The sequence below is a fragment of the Phaseolus vulgaris genome, chromosome 5, assembly GCF_051622355.1.
Source record: "Phaseolus vulgaris cultivar YP4 chromosome 5, ASM5162235v1, whole genome shotgun sequence".
Taxonomy (NCBI): Eukaryota; Viridiplantae; Streptophyta; class Magnoliopsida; order Fabales; family Fabaceae; genus Phaseolus; species Phaseolus vulgaris.
In genome coordinates, this window is record NC_143502.1 from 42,050,173 (window position 1) to 42,073,936 (window position 23,764).

Genomic DNA, 23,764 nt, shown 5'->3' on the forward strand with positions numbered 1-23,764 from the left:
GTGTGTACCTACAAGGCGCTTCAATGTCAGAGTCAGAATCAGTTTGATATACATACCTGATATTCTATTTATAATGTTTTCTTACTGGACCTAAAACCTATTTGAACTTTTCTTTTTTAACTAGTATCTTTTTAAATACAAACCTATTAATTTGGACCTTATCATTATTGGTTTTGCTACAATAACTTATCATTATGAGTTTTATTTATTTATATATATTTTCTACATTTAACCTTTCTAATCAACTTTCGACTCGATCTTTCGGTTGGATTTTTCGGTCAAAGCTTTTGACCTAACAGTAAAAATTTCTTATTATATCTTTTATGAATCAGTGAAGTAAAATTCTAATTTAATTGAAAAAAAGAGTATAAAATATGCATACAATTTCGTCTAAAACTTTCTCTAAACTATGGTTATGATATCCGCCGTTGATATCATGCGGAGTTATGCTTAACTGACTTGATGCTTGTAATCTTATCAATTTTTTTTCAAATGCAAAAGAGGGGAAGAAGTTAGTTATTAAGTTCATGTACAATAGTGAAAACCAAATAAATGGATTTAAAAAATGAAAAATATCATCTCCTTGGAGTGTTTCAGGTTTCTGTAAGTCTATTACTCTGTAAATTTCAAGGGCAGTGATGATGGAATATATTTAATTTCTTTTCCACTGACAATCTCCGTTAAGTGCATGTATACATAGAATTCTGCAGTTTCAGCTTATTACAACGGTGCACTACCATTTGCTGGTGTAACTGCGGTGCTCATGGTAATAGCTCCCGGTTGGTAATCGCCTTGATTTAAAGAATCATCTAGAATCAATTGTTTTTGTCCCAGGGAACCAGAAACGATCATAAATATGACAGGAAAGCCCATTGTTAAAGTTTCATGTTTTTCTGCTAGTGGAGTCCGTCTCGATCTAGTGACCGATGGTGTCAAAACACATCATAAATGATAGACAGTTACGAGAATAATTTATGAGTCATATTTATGTTTCGAATTATGAGATGATATCTCTGAGAAATCAGTTAAATATTGATTAACCGAAAGATATTAAACATATTCTTCAAATATACCAACATACTCATATATCAATATACTTCTCCGTAAATCAGGGATCACACTACAAATCAGTAAACAACTGATATTCAGTTCATCATAACAAGGATCCATGATTGAACATTATAAATAAACTCTTTCTAGAAATTTTTATTAGTTTACAAATGTATACTCTTTGCACAAAGTACTTATTGAATTGTCGGATTATCTTTTTCAAATCAATCCCAAACAAGTACTAATTAAGAAAGGAACGAAGAGACAACCGACATCTCAGTAATTGTAAAACAAATTTCAGTATTATCTAAGCCTACTTTAACTATATAGGTAGAGTTTTTATGTTACAGCAGTTAGTGAGTGAGGATTCTGCATGTGTAACTCATAAACAGGAAATGAAGAAGAAGGAAGAAGGTAGCAGTGCAGTTATATGATCTGAATTTCTGCTGCTCCAACTTCACCTTATTACCTTTCCCTGCTCCATCCATCAAGATGTTGACAATTATGGAGTGACTAGGTCAGAAAGAGGAAAAATTGCACCGGGACAAGACAGAAAACAACGATGACTGTGACTCTGTATAATTGTTGTTTCACATCAGCTGCGGTTCCACCACTGCCTCCAGTCAATGGTAGAATGCATTGACCTAACCTTATAATGCACCAAAATCATTTAACACTCTAATTCCATCCAGCAGAAGTCGAGGTGGAAAATGATACTAGTTTCTATATTTTTTTTTTAAAATAATGTAAAGGATAAAATAAAATTATTTTGTTCTTAAACTAAAATTTATTAATTGATAAGCTAATTTTGTTAAAAAGAATCATATCACTTCTCAAAAAATTAATTTGAATATAATTAACTAATTTCAGTTTTTTTTAAAAGACTTCCATGTACTCCAACTACTGTAGTCACAGGAGACTCTGATCATTCTAAAGTCTTGAAATTACATTTTTCTTAAAAAATATGAAGTTCAGCTTTAAGATAGTATTTTCAATGTATCTTGAAAATATGATAAGCATTAATTATTCATTATCTCTTTATGAAGAAACCTATATAAAGGAAACTTGTGAAGAAGAAAAAGACAAACAAATGGAAAAGAGCAACATAGAGAGTGAGTGAGAGAATAGATATATCCACCTTAGTCTGAGATTAGAAATCTTAGTGAGATGTTAAAGAGGTTCTTTGTATTTCTATTGATTTTTTTTTGCAAGTGTACCGAATCAACTGTAATATAGTACTCTTTAAAGTTCGAATGTCGAACCCATAAGGAACAATTCTAATTAAGATGTTATGTTATAAAACTCAATAAGTATAGAAAATAATGTTAAAAACTTGTTCATAACCAAATTAAAGATTTCACAAGAAGTAACTCAAAGGTTTAGGCTTTGATTCAACCAAAAACAAAACTAACTTATCAAATACAGAGAAAGATACTTGGGATTGAATTAAGTCTATTTTAGTCATCTGTATTTTGGAATAATACAATACATAATACTCAAAACTACTTATTCTTGATGCTTAATTTAAAGTCATTCACCTTGATTCCTCACAGGTGAAATTCATAAGATAATTTCTTCAATACTGATTCCTCAGATATCTAACAAATCATCCAGCTTTATGAACAGAATTATGATGCTATTAATAACCTAAAATCTATTCCTAGCATTACAAGTTATCAAGTATTTTCGTCTATTTCAGATCCTTAAAGGTACTTTCCAGTTAAATTTAAGAATCCAAATTAAGACTCAATTGATCAGATAGAATCAAGCAATAAACATGAAACGAAAATACCAAGAACAAGTAGAAAAGAGAATATTATATATGTTAGAATGGATGGCTTTAAACTAGAGGGGGGGGGGGTGAATTGTTTAAAGAGGGTTTTCGCAAACTTTTAAGTCAAGAATGAAATTCTCTCAAGAAACAATTGATAAGGAATCCAATTTGCCAAAACAGCAAGCAAAAACAGCAGTACCAGAAAAACAATCGGTTGTTTCGCAGAAACAATCGGTTGTTTGGCAGAAACAATCGGTTGTTTATACCAGCAAACAAATATCAAAACTGAATTTAAAGAGATTAAGGATAGAGAGATTGCACACAGATGTTTATACTGGTTCACTCTAAACCCAGAGCTACATCCAGTCTTCTCAGAAACCACTGAGGAAATCCACTAAGCAACCACACCTTGATCACTTACACCACAACCAAGCAAGTGACCTTGATCCCCTCAAGACACACACTTCTCTTGGCCAACACACCAACACTAAGATTGTTGATCTTGATCCCCTCAAGAACACACAGCAAATCTCAGCAAACACACAAACGAAACTTGTTCAACAGAGTATAAGGATTACACTTGTTACAGAAGATAATCTGAAATCAATACAAGCATAATCCTATTCCACACACTTTGATCAATCACAAACTCTAAGCAATCTCAGCTCTTTGAAAAACTCTATTCAAAATTCTTTTTTTTTACTCAAATCTGTTTTTCTGAATTTATTCAAAGATGTTGTTTGTTATCAAATCTTAACAAACTCTTTAATTGCATTTAAAGATTGGTCAAAGCATTTAAAGACTGGAGCGTAAGCAGTTAAATCATTTAAAGCTCAGTTAAAGATAAAACAGTTTTTATGTTATGGTACCAAAACAAACAATCAGTTGTTTCTTCGAATCAATCGGTTGTTTTGGTTTTAACAACTCAACCATTTGAAAAACAGTTTTCAATCTTTTCTAAAAACATCTAAGTATAAACAATCGGTTGTTTCGACAAAACAATCAGTTGTTTTTAACTTAGTTTGAAAAACATTTTTCTTTCAAAAAGATTGAGAATGCCTATGCTTTGGATTCAATCAAGAGGTGGATTACATACACAATCTACCCCAGATCCTAACTAAAGCAGCACAGCAACAGCAAGCACAGCCAAGGCTTCAACATCCTTCAAAGGGTTTGGATTGTTCAAAGCTTGAACACCACTTGGTTCAACAATATATATATATATATATCACCAAGAATACATTTGATCAAAGTAATTTACATTCAATCCCAAGTTAGAAAGCACTTAGCCACTCATGACTGCTCATTCAATCTTCACTCTTGATCTGGATTGCATAAGAAGGGCTAATTTGAGCAAATTCTTCTCCTAAGAATAGGGGTTTTCTTCTCTTTCTCTCACTATGATGAGGACATTCAAACCAAAGGGCGTAGTGAGCAGGAACTTGACCAAGCCATTCCAGACTTAGGCGGACCCATGACAAGAGGAAGGCTTAAAAAGGCCCAGATGGAAATTATCAACTTAACCACTAGGGCAAATGATCCTTCTTGGAATATATTGTAATTTCGTCTTATTTTCTTATAAACAAGAAAAGACCTATAGATGAATTTGTATTTACACACGGTTGAAGCTCAGAATGAGAGGAACAAATATTTTGACAATTTTAGAGAGAGTGTTTCTCTGCTAGGGTTTTTCCCTGCATCTTGCGATCTTATCAAGAATCCACCAATTCTTGTGGCGATCATCCTTAAGCTTATCAAACTTTGTTTGTGGCGCCTTCCTTTATCCAGGTTTCTATTGTTACTGTTTTGAATTTATTCCGTTCCGTAACCCTAAATTCCCAATTTTACTGTCATTTCTATTTGGATTCACATCAGTTGGTATTCAGAGCAAAGGTTTGAGTCATAATATAATTGTGCATCCTGTTTTTTTTTCCTTATTACTGTTCACGACGGTACTGTTCACGTTGTACTATTCACGTTGTATTGTTCACGTTGTACTGTTCATGACGGTACTATTCACAGCGGTACTGTTCATCTTTTTTTTTTAAAAAAAAATAAGAAGAAACGAAAAAAGAAAAGAAAAAATAAGAAGAAGAAGAGGAAAATAGAAATAGAAAAAAAAAAGAACAAGAGGAAAAAAAAAACATAACACTTATACAGTGCATACTTGTTGTTTGTTAAAAGTTTTAAAAGTGTCCTGTCTACATATTTTATTTTCCCTATATATTATTTTGCTTGCTGTTTTTAATTGTCTTGATTGTTTGTTGATAGTGAAATTGTTCTTCACTATTTTGTTCTTTACTATTTTTTTTAATTGATTTTGATTACTACCTTTGAAAGTGATTCTGGATTATTGATTGCTTGATTCTTGTAAGAACCTTAAGTAGAGAAAGAGTGGTAAAAGGCAGTGTGATCATTAGAAAAAAAAAACATTATTGTGTGAAACATGAGTGTTGAGTGTAAACACGTGAGAAAGTGGTGTGAGGCCCAAACTTATTGTTATTTGTAATTTGTTTACTTAAGCATGGCAGGGGAATCGTCAGATAGTGGACTTTCTCAAATACAGATGCAAGCCTTAACACAACACTTTGAAAGGATAATGAAACAACAAAGTGATGGACTCCATGAGAGGTTGGATCAAATGGAGCAAGCACAACAAGTAAATTCAGAAAAAAGAGGGGGAGATAGGAGGAGGAGAAGAGAAAATGAGGGAGAACAAAGACAACTGAGATTTGATGGGATAAAATTAAATATTATTCAAAGGGAAGAGTGATCCTGATGCTTACTTGGAGTGGGAAATTAAAGTAGAGCTTGTGTTTGCTTGCAATGAGTATAATGAGGAGCAAAAGATGAAGTTGGCAGCAACTGAATTTTCAGATTATGCTTTAATTTGGTGGAATAAATACCAAAGGGAAAAAACTAGATATGAAGAACCCATGGTAGAATTTTGGATAGAAATGAAAAGGATTATGAGGAAGAGATATATTCCAGCAAGCTACAATTGGGATTTGCAACTCAAGCTCCAAAGAATGACTCAAGGAAATAAAAGTGTGGAAGAGTATTTTAAAGAGATGGAGGTAACCATGATTAGAGCTGGAATGAATGAAGAAAACGAAGAAATCATGGCTAGGTTTTTGAATGGACTAAACTACGATATTAGGGATGTTGTGGAGCTGCAAGAGTATGTTGACATTGAGGACTTGTTACACAAGGCTAACCAAGTAGAACAACAACTCAGGAGGAAAGGAATCATAAGGAAGAGTTCTAACAATAATAATAATTCCAACTAGAAGGATAAGGTGATGAAGGATAAAGGAGTTTCCTCAAGTTCAGCCATATCTTCAAGTGGGAAGTCATCTAATACATATAATAACTCACCACCTAAAAGGAAGACAAGTGATGTAAAATGTTTCAAATGCTTAGGAAGGGGACACTATGTTGCAGAATGTCCAACAAAAAAAACTATGTACATGTTATCAAATGGAAAAATAGGCAGTGAACCTTCAAGTGAAGAAGATAAGGAAGATGTAGAGGTGGAGTTGGATGCATTGGAGGGTGATTTGTTGATGATTCGAAGGCTTATGGGAAGCAAAATGCAAGCTTTGGATCAAACCCAAAGGGAAAATATTTTTCATACTAGATGTTCCATTCAAGGGAAAATATGTTCACTCATAGTTGATGGAGGAAGTTGCACCAATGTAGCTAGCTCAAGACTAGTTACCAAATTGAATTTGGAGACAAAACCGCACCCAAGGCCATACAAGCTTCAATGGCTTAGTGAAGATGGAGAGATGACAGTGAGTAAGCAAGTGGAGGTGCACCTATCCATAGGACAATATAATGACAATGTCTTGTGTGATGTGGTTCCAATGGATGCAACTCACATTTTGTTAGGGAGGTCGTGACAGTTTGACACCAAGGCTATTCATGATGGTTTCACCAATAAAATCTCTTTCATGCAGAATAATAAGAAGATAATTCTCAAACACTTATCTCCTAGAGAGGTGTGTGACGATCAAATCAAATTGAGAGAAAAGAGATTCCAAGAGAAAAGAGAGACGAGTGAAACACCTAAATAGAGCAAGAGTGAAACACTTAAAAAGAGAGAAACAGAAACACATGAGAGAAAAATGAGTGGATTACTGAAAGTGAAGGAAGTGAAGAAGTTGCTACTTTCTAGCAAACCCCTTTACTTACTTTATTGCAAAAACAACACTTTGGTTGCTGACCATTCTAATCAAATTAATTTTCTTCCTAGTGTTGATTCTCTGTTGCAGGAGTTCAATGATGTGTTTCCAAGTGATGTTCCTAGAGGACTCCTGATAAGTGTCTAATTTCAGTAATATTTCATATTAAAATATAGGAACTTATGAGGATTTATTGCTAATTTATATATAAAATAATCACTAATTTATGAATTTATACCTTTTTACATTTTTATGAGCTTTATTTGAATAAGAATATTTTATTCCCAAATTTGGTGTTAATTAGGGAAGATTGAAGATTTGAAATAAAGGAGAATAATTTGAGCTAAAAAGATAAAGTCGGAAGGTCCCAGAATGGAAAAAGAGGCAAAAAAAGATTGGGCATTTTTTATGTTTTATCATTTAGCCCATTAGCGCGACACAGGAAGCAACCTAACCCTAGAAAACTAGGATAAATAGAGGGCTAGAGGCTCAACCCTAGTGTGCCAGATTGAGAGGAAAACACCATAGAGTGAATTGTAACCCAATTGGGAGAATGGAAGGTGTTAGAAGTATGTGTGGCTAATTCTACCCTTTGGGATTGGGAGTAATCTGCTCAAACTCTTATGTATAGAGGTGATATCTTATATATTAATATTCAGTTCTTGATTGATTATTGGTATTGTTGTTTTATTTTTAATTTTTCGTGACAAATTGAGAATCTTAAATCTAACCGGGAGGTATTTTTAGGGTTTGGGCCTAAACAACAATACTTAACATATTTGAGTGTTAGGAATAGACTTGAAATGTTAATTGTTATTTAACGTCTGAGTGTGATTCTAAGTTGTTTTTATAAATATGCGAGGGATCGATATTTAGGAAACATTCTTAAGGATTTTATATGCGAGAGATCGGGCATCAATTTCAATCAAAGAACTAAATATTAACATGCTAATAAAAATACATGAGAGTGGGAGAGATGAAACTTAATCCCTATTTTTCCAATTGAAGCAACTAATTCTTTGTTTGTTTTCTTATTGATCAGTGCCAACACAATCACTTCTAAACTCATTTTATTGTTATGTTGTTATATTTAGCGAATATTGTACTTGATAATTTACTGTTCCTTGTGGGATCGATATCTGTCCTTAGGGACAATTATTACTTCTGACAATTGAACATCACATTGACCTTCTTCTAGGAGCATCTTTGCCTAATAGGCCAACTTATAGAAGCAAACCTCAAGAGATAAAGGAGATCCAAACTCAAGTGGAAGAATTGATGAACAAAGGATGGGTACAACATGAGCCCCTGTGCTGTTCCAGTTATTTTGGTGCCTAAAAAGGATGGTTCTTGGAGGATGTGCACAGATTATAGAGCACTAAATAACATTACCATCAAGTATAAACACCCTATTCCCAGGTTAGATGATTTATTGGATGAACTATACGGTGTTTGTATATTCTCAAAAATTGACTTAAGAAGTGGTTACCATCAAATTAGGATTAGGGAGGGGGATGAATGAAAAACTGCCTTCAAAACAAAATATGGATTGTATGAGTGGCGTGTGATGCCATTTGGGCTAACAAATGCCCCAAGCACTTTTATGAGATTAATGAACCATGTTTTGAGAGAATTTTTGGGCAAATTTGTTGTGGTGTATTTTGATGACATTTTGATCTATAGCACTAGTTTGGAATTACATGAGGAACATTTGTGTGTTGTTTTGAATGTTCTTAGAAAATAAAAGTTGTGTGCTAATCTTGATAAATGCAGATTTTGTACTGAACAAATTAGCTAGAGTGATTATTGTTGGCAACTCTAGTTTACAAATCCATAATAATATTTTAACTTTTATTACTGCTATCACCAATCCAACAACACAGACTCAGAAAAGAAAACTGATAAAAGTAAAGCACCTAATAACCTTATTCTTGTACAATCATCACTTTCCCTTGTTACAAGGTTGTTCTATTATTCTCATCACGAGTAAGCTTTTACCTAGCCAAGGGCATTAATTCGGATTCACTCCACGCTGCAACTGAATACCAAGGATCAGCACCATTATTATGCTCTGTTCTAGCTAATTCAGTCGCTAAAGTCTCCTGTAGTTCAATCACCACCACACTCATCATTGGCCTTTCATTGGGATTTGGAGAAACACAAGTCATTGCTATTTCTAGGGCTTTCCATGCGGAGTTAATGTCAAAATTTCCTTCTAACCTTGAGTCAACTATGGCCCTGATATCCCCCGTTGGTATCATGGAACTAACTCGTTCACTTATGTGACCATTTTCTTCATTCCTTCCTGTTACCGATTGATTTGTGATTATTTCCAAAAGAACAACTCCAAAACTACAAACATCACTTTTCTGTGTCAATCGATTGGAAGAGTGGTAGCTGCAGGAGAAGTCATGAAACCCAAATTATTTACTCTCTGCGGATTTTGTGATGATAACTCAAATATTCACGTGGAAATTCTCACTATATTTTCCTAGAAAAATGAAGGAAAGGGCAATAATTAAAGTACTTACTGAGGGTCCAGATAACCAAAATTACCAGCAACAATAGTTGACACATGAGATCTCCCATCATCTGGGACAACTTTGGATAGACCGAAATCAGATAATTTTGCTTGGAAGTGTTCATCCAACAAGATGTTTGAAGATTTTACATCTCTGTGGAATATAGGAGGCTTGCAACCATTTTGCAGATATTCCAACCCTGATATTAGATTTACAATTTCGGCAAAAGTGTTAAGTATGTAAAAGGGGTTTTTTTTTTACTATCATGGAATTATTTTTATTTTTTTACCAAAATGGGATCCGTTTAAAAAAAATTACAAATTTAGACAAGTCGTGCCAATTCGGCACGACTTCATATGCAGAAGTCGTCCCAATTAGGCACGACTTCTGCCATGTCACACTAAAGTCGTGCCAACTTGGCACGACTTCTACCCTGTAATACTGAAGTCGTGCCAACTTGGCACGACTTCTGCCACGTCATAATTTTTTTAGTAAGTTATGTAATGTTAAAAATTAATTTGATACATAATTTTCTAAGAGTGTTAGTTTTAAGGAACAAAAAATTGGATAATTGTGTATGGATCATGTTTGACGGTAATGTAATACAATAACTTGATTATTTGATTGTATTTGGAAAATAAATAGAAAATTATTGTTGTGAATTTGCAAAATAAATAGCTTGAGAAGTAATGATTTTACATAACATGTAATGATGAGAAGAGATTAATTAGAACTAAAAAAATTAGTAAGATTCATTATAAGATATAAAATAAAACTATAAAGTTGAACTAGAAGTAAATTATTTATTTATTCATTCAATTCAAACATGATCCATACACAATTATCCAATTTTTTGTTCCTTAAAACTAACACTCTTAGAAAATTATGTATCAAATTAATTTTTAACATTACATAACTTACTACCCAATATATAAACAATAACATTACAAAAAATAAAAAAAATTATGACGTGGCAGAAGTCGTGCCAAGTTGGTACGACTTCAATATGACAGGGCAGAAGTCGTGCCAAGTTGGCACGACTTCAGTATGACACGGCAGAATATGACATGGCAGAAATCGTGCCTAATTGGGACGACTTCTGTATATGAAGTCGTGCCGAATTGACACGACTTGCCTAAATTTATAATTTTTTTTAAACAGACTCCATTTTGGTAAAAATAAAAAAAAATAACTCCATCGTGATAAAAAAAACTGTAAAAGGGAGTTAGCAAAAATTCATAATTTTAATTTTACTTTCTAACCTTGGGCTGCATCCACTGCTACACGAAGTCTTTCCTTCCAGCTCAAGAATGGTGATTCATTGTATTTACCTACAGGAACAAGTTCTGTAACTTTCTATATATGTTTGTTTTTGTTCAATACAAGTTAGTCATACGACTGATACAGTTCTCCAACATTACAAATTCCATATAAAGAGTTTCAGAAATGAAATCAAACTTGGAAATTGATTTCAGACATTTTTAACAAGAAAATAATTTTATTTGAAACCAACCTGAGAGATGTTCTCGTAAGTTCCCCTTAGCCATGTACTCTCATATATGAGACCCTTGTTGGTTCCTCCGTTACAGTAACCAATAAGGGATGTCAAATTTTTGTGATGAACTCTGATTAGAACTTTAACCTGGAAATCAAAATCACAACCATGTTAAACCATATAGATTTGGTACCAAGCTGAGAAACCTAGAGTAAATTTATTAATAACTTACCTCTGCCTGAAATTGCTGATAACCATGAACTGCTAATGGGGAAAGCATTTTCACTGCAACTGGAGTGTCATCGATAAAGCCCAGGTAAACTGTTCCAAATCCTCCTTTACCAATAATTCTATTGAAATTGTTAGTGATTTGAAGGACATCATTGTATGAATACATTTGACTTTTGCATTGCAGGAGCGAATCATCCTTTTCTGTGGATTGCTGTGAAATCTTATTCTGATGATTTACTGTCACCGAATCTGTAAATTTTTCAAAAATATTTTGAAAATGAATAGCTTAAAAATAACTTTATGGTAAAATGTTAATAGAAAATACGAACTTGCCGTAATTACTTCAGCATTACCTTTTGATTTTTTCCTTTTAAAGAAGATCCACAGTATTGCAACGGCTATTAGAAGAATTAAAACCCCACTAATTGATGCTACTATGGGTGTAACAGTGTTTTTCTTTTTCGTCTCGTTGCATTGACCAGATTCACATAGATATGGATTTTGACCCACACTAGCATGGAAATCACAGAAAAAATATGTTTCAAGTCTCAGTAAATCTTACAAATAATCCATAATTTAAATACATGCTTCAATTTCTTTTGCTTGTGCTGAGAAATTTGCTCATCATATATAAATGAATCTCTAACACTGCCTTAAGTATAATTAATTAATTAATCACCATCCGCATAAATAACCATATTATGAATTTGAAACTTTTTTGTTAGATTCATACCTTAGGGTGAGAGAACCTTCCTTAGATTTCTCAACAAGTGCATAGGGAATTGAACCGGAGAGGTCATTCTTCTCCAAGTTTCTAAAAAAAAATATCGTTTTCTATTATCTGATACAGAGGATAACATATATAGTGTTCCAGTAAATGAAGTAACTTACAAGATCTTCAAGTGTTGCAAATGAATCAGAAAATCAGGAACTTCACCATTTAAGTTATTGTTAGATAAATCCCTGGAAAACAAATAGCTTGGCTATACTAAGTATGTTTAAATCTTGACACATGTGTCGAAAGTCAAAAGAATATCTTACAGATAATTGCATGGTATAATTATAAAAAAATTTAACACAAGAGTTTTATCTGGTGTCGTCTATTTTTGGAGTGGGTGAAATAAAAGAAAAACAAAAAACTCACAACTTCTCCAACATGCTGAGATTTGAGATTGTAGGGTCTACGTTTCCTGACAATCCACTTGAAGATAAATTCCTGTTTTGCTCAATCAATAGTGATATTTATATACAATATCATCTGAGTTTTATAAAGCAATAATTGAAATTTGGGCAGCAAGACTTACAGAGTTGTGATTCTTGGAGACTCAATTCCGTGATAAGAACAATTGAGACCATCCCACAAGTAGGCTGCAGGGGCGCATGGATCACCTTCCCAATCTCTTTTCACTCCATAAACTGACTTCATGCTTGTAATCGCATCAACTTTTTTTCAAATGCAAATTTAAAAAAGAAAAAAAATAGTTTAGAGCACTTGCAGTTGTGTGTGAACTAGTTAGAGAAATGGATTTGAGATATATGATAAATTTTATTAATCAGGTACCATCTCCTTGGTACGTATCTGATTGCTGGAATTCTATTAATCTGTAAATTTCAATGGCATTGATGATGGGAGGTAGGTTTGAATTTTCGGTCCTCTCCAGGGAAATTTTAATTTCTTTCCCGCTGATGATGATGGTTGACGGGCTGTTAGAATAATGTGTTTAACATCAGTTAGCTTTTTCTGTTATTGAATAAGTCTCTATATTTTTAGGGATTTAATTATTCTGTTTTAACCACTGGTTGGTTTGTTACCAGATTTATTTCATGTTTTTTAGAACAACTTTGTTCATTCTCGTACAACTTTGTTCATTCTTGTACAAATACATAGCTTTCCAGCTTTAATATATCATCTCAGTTGATCAATCAAATATTTGTTTTGTTTTAAGACTAACAAATTGGTATTAGAGCACTCTTCTTAAGGGATCTGTGAGGTCAAAATGGAAGGAGAATCAAGTTTTTCAGCTGTTGCACCACCAGTCTTCGATGGAGAAAATTATCAAATGTGGACAATTCGTATGGAGACTTATCTGGAGGCTTTGGATCTTTGGGAAGCAGTAGAAGAGGATTACGAAGTTCCTCCACTTCCAGCAAATCCTACTGTTGCACAAATCAAAGCACAGAAGGAGAAAAAAAACCAGAAAATCAAAGGCAAAAGCTTGCCTATTTGCAGTTGTATCTCAAATGATCTTCACACGAATAATGTCCCTCAAAACAGCAAAGGAAATTTGGGATTACCTCAAGGGTGAATTTGCAGGAGATGAGAGGATTCGTGGAATGAAAGTCCTGAATATAATTCGGGATTTCGAGTTGCAAAAGATGAAGGAGTCCGAGTCAGTGAAGGAGTACTCTGACAGACTTCTCAGCATTGCCAATAAGGTGAGATTACTTGGTTATGTGTTTATTGACTCTAGGATTGTTGAAAAGCTGCTGGTCACTGTTCCCGAGAAGTTTGAAGCCACCATTACTACTCTGGAGAACACCAAAGACCTGTCAAAAATCTCTCTTACAGAACTCTTGAATGCTTTACAAGCACAAGAGCAAAGAAGGTCTATGAGGCAAGAAGGGGTGATTGAAGGAGCTTTACCTGTCAAGCATTAAGACAACAACAGGTACAAAAAGAAGAAAAACTTCAAAAAGGAAGGAGGTTCCAAAAAATCCTACCCACCTTGCCGCCACTGTGAGAAGAAAGGTCATCCACCATACAAGTGTTGGAGAAGACTCGATGCCAAATGCTCCAAATGCAATCAACTTGGACATGAAGCTGTGATCTGCAAAGTCAAAGGTCAAGTGCAAGAAGTAGATGCACAGGTTGCTGGTCAAGAAGAAGATCAATTGTTCGTGGTCACTTGTTTCTCAAGTACAGAATCAAGCTGGTTGATTGACAGTGGGTGCACAAATCATATGACATATGACAAGGAGCTTTTCGAAGAATTAAAAAACACTAAAGTTAAGAGAGTGGGAATTGGAAATGGTGAACTCTTGGAAGTCAAGGGAAAAGGCACAGTAGCTATAGCAAGCTATGAAGGTACAAAATTTGTTTCAGATGTTTTATTTGTACCTAAAATTGATCAAAATCTCTTAAGTGTTGGCCAGCTACTTGATAAAGGCTATAAAGTGTTGTTTGAGAATAAACAGTGCTTGATTAGAGATGCTAGTGGCAAAGACTTGTTCAATGTCAAAATGAAAGGAAAAAGCTTTGCTTTAAATCCAATGGAGAAAGAACAAATGGCCTTCAAGTCCAGAGCTAGTGCCACTGAGATTTGGCACAAAAGACTTGGGCACTTTCATCATCAAGGATTGTTTCAGATGCAATCAAAGAAGCTGGTTGAAGGACTTGCAGACATTGATGATAATATTCCTCCTTGTCATGCCTGCAATTTTGGGAAGCAACACAGGCAACCTTTCCCTAAACAAGCTTGGAGAGCCTCAAAAAAGCTGCAGTTGGTGCACACTGATTTGTGTGGTCCTCAGAGAACACCTTCATTAAATGGTAACCTCTACTACATTATTTTTATTGATGATCTAACAAGAATGTGCTGGATTTTCATGTTGAAACAAAAGTCAGAGGTTCCCAATATATTCTGGAAATTCAAAACCATAGTTGAAAATGAAAGTGGATGCTCAATTCAGATTATAAGGTCTGACAATGGCAAGGAATACACCTCTGATGCTTTCAACAAATTTTGTGAAGAAGCTGGAATTCAACATCAATTAACAACACCATATACTCCTCAACAGAATGGTGTTAGAGAAAGGAAGAACATATTCATTATGGAGATGACAAGGTGTATGCTCCATGAAAAGAATCTTCTAAAAGAATTTTGGGGGGAGGCAGCAAACACTGTTGTATTCCTACAAAATCGAATTTCTACAAAAGCCTTGAAAGATCTGACACCATATGAAGCTTGGTATGGCTACAAACCTTCTTTGAAATTTCTTAAAATATTTGGTTGTCTTTGCTTCACATATATTCCACAGGTCAAGTGTGATAAGCTTGATAAAAAAGCAGAAGCAGGCATCTTTGTTGGATATAGCACTGTATCCAAAGCTTACAAAATTTTTCAGCCACAAACTGGTCGTGTGATTGTAAGCAAAGATGTTCATTTTGTTGAAAATGAGCAATGGGATTGGGAAAGTTCAACTAAGGTGAATCAAAGTCCAAATGCTCCAAACAGTTCAACCCTTGGGAGCATGACTGAAGAATCTGAAGATGATGCTGCAGTTGATGATGCAGTTCAAACTGTTGTCTGATATCTATCAAAGGTGCAATGTAGCTGTTTGTGAGCCTGCAGGATTTCATGATGCAAAAATCAGTCAACACTGGATGGCTGCAATGCAGGAGGAGCTTTCTATGATTGAGAAAAATAAAACCTGGGAGTTGGTTGATCGACCTCCAAACAGAAAAATAATTGGAGTAAGATGGGTTTTCAGAACCAAGCTAAGTCCTGATGGTTCTATCAACAAATTCAAAGCAAGACTTGTTGTGAAAGGATATGCACAAGTTTGTGGTGTTGATTATTCAGAGACATTTGCACCTGTTGCCCGGCTTGACACTATAAGATTGTTGCTTGCTCTTGCTGCTCAAAGGAGCTGGAAAGTATACCATTTGGATGTTAAATCTGCATTCTTAAATGGAGATTTACAAGAAGAAATTTTTGTTGAACAACCTGAAGGCTTTGTGAATGAGGGCAATGAAAATAAAGTATACTTTCTGAAAAAGGCTTTATATGGATTAAAGCAGGCTCCACGAGCCTGGTACAACAAGGTTGATGATCATCTGGTGCACCTTGGCTTTCATAAAAGCCAATCTGAACTCACATTGTATGTCAAACATCAAGGTACAAATATTTTGGTCATTTCTCTTTATGTGGATGACATGTTAGTTACAGGAAGCAATGTTGAAGAAATCAACTGGTTCAAACTGGAAATGAAAAAGGTCTTCGAAATGACAGATCTTGGTCTTATGTCATACTTTCTTGGCATTGAGATCAAACAGAATCAAGATGAAGTTTTCTTAAGTCAAAGAAAATATGCAAAGGAGATACTCAAGAAATTTCTTATGGAAAATTGCAAAACTGTGAACACTCCCATGAATCAAAAGGAGAAGCTAATCAAAGATGATGGTTCTGACAAGGTTAATGAATCTGAGTTTAGAAGTTTGATAGGTTGTCTGATCTACTTAACAGCAACCAGACCTGACATTCTAAATGTTGTGAGTATTCTTTCAAGGTTCATGCATTGTCCAAACGAAACACATATGATAGCTGCAAGAAGAGTTATCAGATACATCAAAGGAACTTGGAATTTTGGTGTGAAGTTTCTGAAGCAAAAAGAAATGGAGCTGATTGGTTTCTCGTACAACTTTGTTCATTCTTGTACAAATACATAGCTTTCCAGCTTTAATATATCATCTCAGTTCATCAATCAAATATTTGTTTTGTTTTAAGACTAACACGGGCCACCTATAGTGTTGACACCCATGTACTGCGGAGAACAATTTGCATACCATGATTGACCGTTCATCATGACGTTGAATTGTCTTGTCTGATTGGTGGTTAACACTTGAATCTCCATGAAGTGCATGTAAACATAGAATTTATCAGTTTCATGTTCTGGCTTCCAGCTTAATATTACCAACGGAGCACTAGCATTTACAGGTGTAACTGCAGTGCTCATCACAATAGCTCGCGGATGGTATTCGGACTCGGGTAATATAAGCTTATCAGAAATCGAAAGACTTAATTGTGTCGAATCATTGATGTCGCTATCTTCCCAGTAACGATCAGAAAACAAAATTAGTCCTTGTACCTGAGAGAAAAAGTTTAATCCAAAAGTAGAGTTTACCTGTACCCGAAGTTTGAACCTAAATCCCACCGCCAGTGAGTTTCCAACGATCCAGATTGAATGACATAAAGATTATCTGTCAAAGTTCTCAATTCTATGGCTGATATAAATGGTGTTCCATGGCCTGTGTCAACCAGACAGATTTGTACATAATCTTGTGAGGTACATGTATGATCTCATTGTATTGGACCTTGGATGCACTGTATATAGTCGTCACTGTATTCCAGAAGTGAGCTCCCAGAAGAAGATCAAATTGTGGTGTCTTATTCAGCCCATCATAATTTCCAGACAAATAAAGAGTCCGGATAAGATACGTAGAGTTTCTTGTGATGTTTATTTTGTAGCAGTTTCTTCTTCCTTCAGGGAAGCTTCTCACAGTCCACATTGGTCGAGGAGACATTCCTTTGAGATCAGATGCTATTGACTTACACACACCACCAGTTATGAAATTTGCATCTGAAATGTAATCTATGCCTGTGGACTCTTCAGTATATTTCTCATCGGCACTAGCTCTGCAGTCTATGCTGATGAAATCTAAAACATAAAAATATGCTTATCAACAATGGGAATTGAGACTTCAGCTAAAATTATGATATAATGAAGTTCATGTTTTCCTTCATCAAACCTGTTTGGTTCTGAGCTTGAATAAGTAAAGCACATAGAAAAGCAATGAAGAAAGTCACCAACACTCTGTAGGATGACAGATATACGAGCACCATATTTTTAAACTTTTACCTGACAAAGAATTGGGGTTAGCTCACAAAGAAGGCGTTTTATTTTTTTATATTTTTTTTACAGAAATGAATGTTTAATTCTCAATTGCATATTTCAAAATAAATTTTCATACTACCATTTAAAATATATACAAGTTATGAACAATTTGAACTTCTCTTGCATACCAAAGTGCAGGAAAGAAGCATGGTAACTAAAGAGATTGTAATGAACCACGTATTTTTTTTTTATCAGAAAAAAATAAATTAATCATTATGTAGACACTTAAGGATGTCTCTAAACCTTATAAAAAAGTATTGGTGATATATTCACAACAATACACCACATTATAAATGGTAGTGAGAAATAATTTTTTATTAAAATAAAAAATTTAAAAATTATATTTTAATTTACAATTTTGAAAATAACATTTTTCATTAACAAATCTAACTCAAACAAAGAGTATTTTAATTGGGTTGAAGTTCAAAATAACTAAGTTGGGACCCAACTCAACCTGGGTTTTTTTAATGTTTTTTAATTAAGTTTTAAATATTTTATAAATTCAAATATATTTTTGTTCAGTTTTTATTAACAATTTTTTTTAAGTATCTGCATTTGTAAAAATAAAAATTATTTTAAGAACATTTTTTAATATAACTCAAATCTAAGTATCTGCATTCATTTAACAAATCTAACTCAAACAAAGAGTACTTTCAATTGGTTGAAATTCAAAAATAACTAAGTTGGGACCCAACTCAAGGTATTTTTTTAATGATTGTTTAATTAAGTTTTAAATACTTTATAAATTTAAATATATTTTTGTTGAGTTTTTATTAACAATTTTTTTATTTTTTTAAGTATCTGCATTTGTAAAAATAAAATTTATTCTAAGAATAATTTTTTTAATATAGACTCAGTTAAAAACACCTAAATTATAAGATGGTTAAAATTTAATTAAGTTAATACACTCAACAGGCTCACGCTATCTAACCAAGTTTAATTTTTTTATCAGTAAAAAAATAAAATAATAATATGGAGTATTTTAGAATATCTCAACCCTAATATATCACATCTTAAAGCAAATACAAGTTTAATTAATTACTCTCTTTTTTAAACGATAAATAATCAACTCTTAAGACTCTAAGTAGCTTAAATTTATTTTTATAATATTTATTATTTTATCTAATAAAATAATTTAACCTGTATTCAAAATTTTATGAACTACCATCGTGGTAAATGTTTAGTTGCAACAACTACTTATAAAAGTTATAATCTTTCTAATTGGTAAATGACCATGTTTAAAAATTAGTAATATATATCTAAGTTTACACTTACTATGCTACTCGTTAAAAATATATATCTAAGTAATATTTTTTTGTGAAGAACAACAAATAAATAAAAATATGTCCAAATAACATAGTAAGTGTAAACTAGAAGAAGTAGATTAGTGAATCTTATTCTCATGTTTTTTTTTTAATGAGTAATAAACAATATATTAAATAAAGAAAATAAATAAAGTAATGAAGACTAGCATGGCTACTCCAACTCATAAATTTTTTTAATATTTATTCTCAACATGTAACTTTTTTTTTGTCTCAAGTTACTGACAGAAGTAGTTAATATATGTGAAGCTTAGGTGATAAATTAAGTTAGCTTGGTCAAAATCACACGTACTTTTGAGTTTAGTAAGTAATTTGAAGATTATGACTACTGCATTTAAGACATGTATGCATAAAAGAGAGGAGACGAACAACATGTATGCATTTAAGAAAAAGAAGTTGTGAATGAAAATAAGGCATAATAGAAAGACACCGTGTAATTGCTTGGGAAGGTGTTTCTCTGCAGCTACTGTGATATCCCTGCAAGGTATGTTTTTGGTGGATGAATAATGGAGTTGGAGAGTATTTAATATGGTTATCATGAAAACTATTTGACTATGACCATTTTCTAGTATGTCTCAAATACAAATAAAATAACTGGGAATTTTACTCCCTCGTGGACCATGGACAAGTCAATATTATATTAAGAATATTTCTTCAAATTATTAAGTGGAAATGCTTGAAGAATACACATTAATATTCACTCATTAATAAAACTACTGAATGGTGCCCTGCTCCCTAGAAAAATCCTAAAAAATTGACTTAATAAATTAATACGAAAGTTCATTGTCAAAAAGTGGAGAAAAAGACAATTTTCCTGTCCATATAAGCCCATCACTGATTGAATGGGATGGATTAACATTTTAATTTGTTTGACTAAGGCACTCTTTCGGTCTATTTTTTAGACAAAAAAAATTGACATGTTTAATTTCCTCGTCCATATGTAATATATTATGTGAAAAATGTAATATAAAAAGGATTTCTTTACTATAATAACCATATTATAAATTTATATATATAATTAGAAGTGTTTTTACAAAGAGTCTAGAAAATATTTCTCTTTTAAGCAAAATGCGTTAACTTCTCGGATCTTCTTAACTTTTTGGGTTGGACTCTCGGATAACTCCGACTTCAAGTTGGACCTAAGGTTGGCAAGCTTCCTAAGTTGAGCTGGATCAACTGGATCTTTTCGGCTTCTCCTCTCGATCTCCTCTCACGGTTGGAAGTGTGTACACTTGCAAGACGCTTCGATGCTAGAGTCAGAATCAGTTTGACTATACATACCTCTTAAATTGATGTCCTATTTATAGTGTTTTCTTACTGGGTCCAAAATCTATTTAGACTTTTCTTTTTGTACCTAATATCTTTTTAAATACACATCTATTAATTTAAAGCTTATCATTATGGACTTCCCTGCAATAACTTATCATTATGACTTTATTTATTAATATATATTTTCTACATTTAACTTTTCGACTCGATCTTTCGATTTGACTTTTCGGTCAAACATTTTGGTTTTAGCCTAACAGTAAAAAAAAATTTATTACTCGTATTTTATACTAAAATAAACTTCCCTACTAAATATTATAAGTGTATATCTCTACTTGTTACAAAACTTTATGTAAGTTTGGTTCTCATCAAAATATTATACTTTGTATTTCTTATTATATCTCATTATGAATTAGTGAAGTAAAATTCTAAATTTAATTGAAAAAAAAGTATAAAATATGCATACAATTTCATCTAAAACTTTCTCTAAACTATGGTTCTGATATCCGCCGTTGATATGGTGCGGAGTTATGCTTAACTGACTTGATATTTGTAATCTTATCAACTTTTTTTCGAATGCAAAAGAGGGGAAGAAGTTAGTTATTAAGTTCATCTACAATAGTGAAAACCAAATAAATGGATTTAAAAAATGAAAAATACCATCTCCTTGGAGTGTTTCAGGTTCTGTAAGTCTATTACTCTGTAAATTTCAAGGGCACTGATGATGGAATTTATTTAATTTCTTTTCCACTGACAATCTCCGTTAAGTGCATGTAAACATATAATTCCTCTGTTTCATCTTCTGGCTCCCAGCTTATTACAACGGAGCACTACCATTTGCTGGTGTAACTGCGGTGCTCATGGTAATAGCTCCCGGTTGGTAATCGCCCTGATTTAAAGAATCATCTGGAATCAATTATTGCTGTCCCAGGGAACCAGAAACGATCATAAATATGACCGGGAAGCCCATTGTTAAAGTTTACGAAAATTCTTTAAGAGTCATATTGATGTTCTGAATTATGGGATGATATTATCGAGAAATCAGTCACATACTGATTAACTGAAAGATATTAAATATATTTTTAAATATACCAACATACTCATTTACTAATATATATCTCCGTAAATCAGGAATCACGTCACATATCAGTGAACAACTGTCCATCACAACAAGGGTCTATGATTGAACATTATCAATTGTTTTCATCAGTTTACAAATGTACACTCTTTATACAGAGTACTTATTGGATTGTTAGAGTATCTTTTTCAGATCAGTGAACACTAGCAATTGAAAAAGAAACAAAGAGACAACCGATACGTGAGCAATTATACAACAAATCTCAGTTACTATTTAAGTCTACTTTACCTATATAGGTACACTTTTATGTTACAGCAATTAGTTAATGAGGATTCTGCATGTGTAAATCATAAGCAGGAAATGAAGAAGAAAGAAGAAGGTAGTAGTGCAGTGATATGATCTGAATTTCTGCTGCTCCAACATTTAGAAGATGTTGAGCAGTATGGAGTGACTAGGTCAGAAAGAGGAAAAATTGGGTGTGTGACTAAATGGAATGTTCCACCACTGACTCCAGTCAATGGTAGCATGCTTTGACCTAACCTTATAATGCACCAAAACCATTTAACACTCTCATTCCATCCAGGGTCTCTGCCGTTCAGTAGAAGCAGAACCACGTGATTGGACATTTCAGCAGAAGCCGAGGTGGAAAATCATACTACTTCTATATATATATATTTTTTTTTTGTAAATATTGTAGAGGATAAAATAAAATTATTTTGTTCTTAAACTAAAGTTTATTAATTGATAAGCTAATTTTGTTAAAAAAATCATATCACTTTTCAAAAATTTAATTTGAATATAATTAACTAATTTTAGTTTTTTTTAAAGACTTTCATTTACTCCAACCACAGTAGTCACCTTAGTAGAGTTTGTGACTATTTCAAAGTCTTCGAATTATATCTCTTTTGAAGAATATGAAGTCTAACCTTAAAAGTTGGAGATAATATCTTCAAGGTATTTTAAAAATATGATAAGCATTAATTATTTATTATCTCTATATGAAGAAGCGTATATAAAGAATATATAAAAGGAACTTTTGAAGAAGAAAAAGACAAGCAAATGGAGAAGAGCAACATAAAGAATGATTGAGAGAATAGATATTCGCCATAGTCTGAGATTAGAAATCCTAATAAGATGTTAGAGAGACTCTTTGTATTCCATCCTTCTTGAATGAGATTAAGTATTATCCTCACAGAGTGAGAAAAACAAATATTACAAATATTGTAATCATACTTTAATAGTGGAGTCATTTTCTATATTAGGTTTCGTGGGTTTTATTTCTCAAGTTGAGAAGGTTTTACCACGTTAAAAATAAAAATTCTCGGTGTCATTATCTATTTTCATTTATCTTTTATCTTATATCTTTCCACAAGTGTCCATCTTGTATCTACACTAAAAAGAAAGAATTAGTTTTGATTTTCTCAACAATTCTCCATTATTGTTGTTTCAAATGCTCATCTCCGATATCATGTCTTGTTTTAATTCATTATTATTATAGTCTATGAAACCAAGTTGAGTATTAAGCTCCCTCCAATATCAATCCCTATTTGGATGGTAAAATATCCTTGTTTTCGGTTGCATATACTTCAACAAATAAAGTTGAATTTGTACATGAAACATCAAGCAGATAAAAGACATTGAGATCTTGAGTTTGATGTTGGCGATTTGTTCCTAGTAAAATTAGAGCCTTACAGACAACATTTTGTTGCCTTAAGGAGCATCCAGAGCTCAGTATCCGTTATTTTGGTCCCTTTGAAGTGTTAGCTAGAATTGGAGTGGTTGCTTCTAAGTTGAAGCTTCCTACCACTGACAGAATTCATCCACTGTTCCATGTGTCTTGCCACTTACTACAATGAGATCTTAAGTTTGATGTTGGTGAAGCCTTATAGACAACATTTTGTTGCCTTAAGGAACATCTAGAGAGTTAGAGTTCAATAAGAAGTGAATTTTAAGTCTTGTTTTCAGTTGCATATACTTCAACATTGAATTTGTATAAGGCTCAAGAGTACATGAAACATCAAGCTGATAAAAGACATTGTGAGATCTTAAATTTGATGTTGGTGAGGCTAGATGTAACGGAAAAGTAGTTGCCCCAAAAGATCACATGAAACGCGATCAACAAGGAAAGGGGCAACAGAAAAGAAAAGCGTGAGAGGTAAGAGAG

General features: G+C 33.2%; 2 pseudogenes across 1 annotated transcript; one reads left to right on the top strand and one right to left on the bottom strand.

Annotated features, from left to right (window-relative positions):
* Positions 1-5,348: 5,348 nt before the first annotated feature.
* LOC150027654 (uncharacterized) lies at positions 5,349-8,533 on the top strand (annotated as a pseudogene).
* Positions 8,534-9,005: 472 nt separating this feature from the next.
* On the bottom strand, positions 9,006-19,750 carry LOC137835897 (LRR receptor-like serine/threonine-protein kinase IOS1; annotated as a pseudogene). The gene is made up of 15 exons (XR_016520843.1): positions 19,687-19,750; positions 17,789-17,898; positions 17,161-17,697; positions 16,775-17,113; positions 12,821-12,963; positions 12,564-12,702; positions 12,404-12,475; positions 12,151-12,222; positions 11,993-12,073; positions 11,613-11,770; positions 11,261-11,544; positions 11,047-11,175; positions 10,796-10,864; positions 9,543-9,732; positions 9,006-9,408 (listed from the first exon to the last, which is right to left on the bottom strand). The product of XR_016520843.1 is annotated as an LRR receptor-like serine/threonine-protein kinase IOS1 (transcript).
* Positions 19,751-23,764: the final 4,014 nt, after the last annotated feature.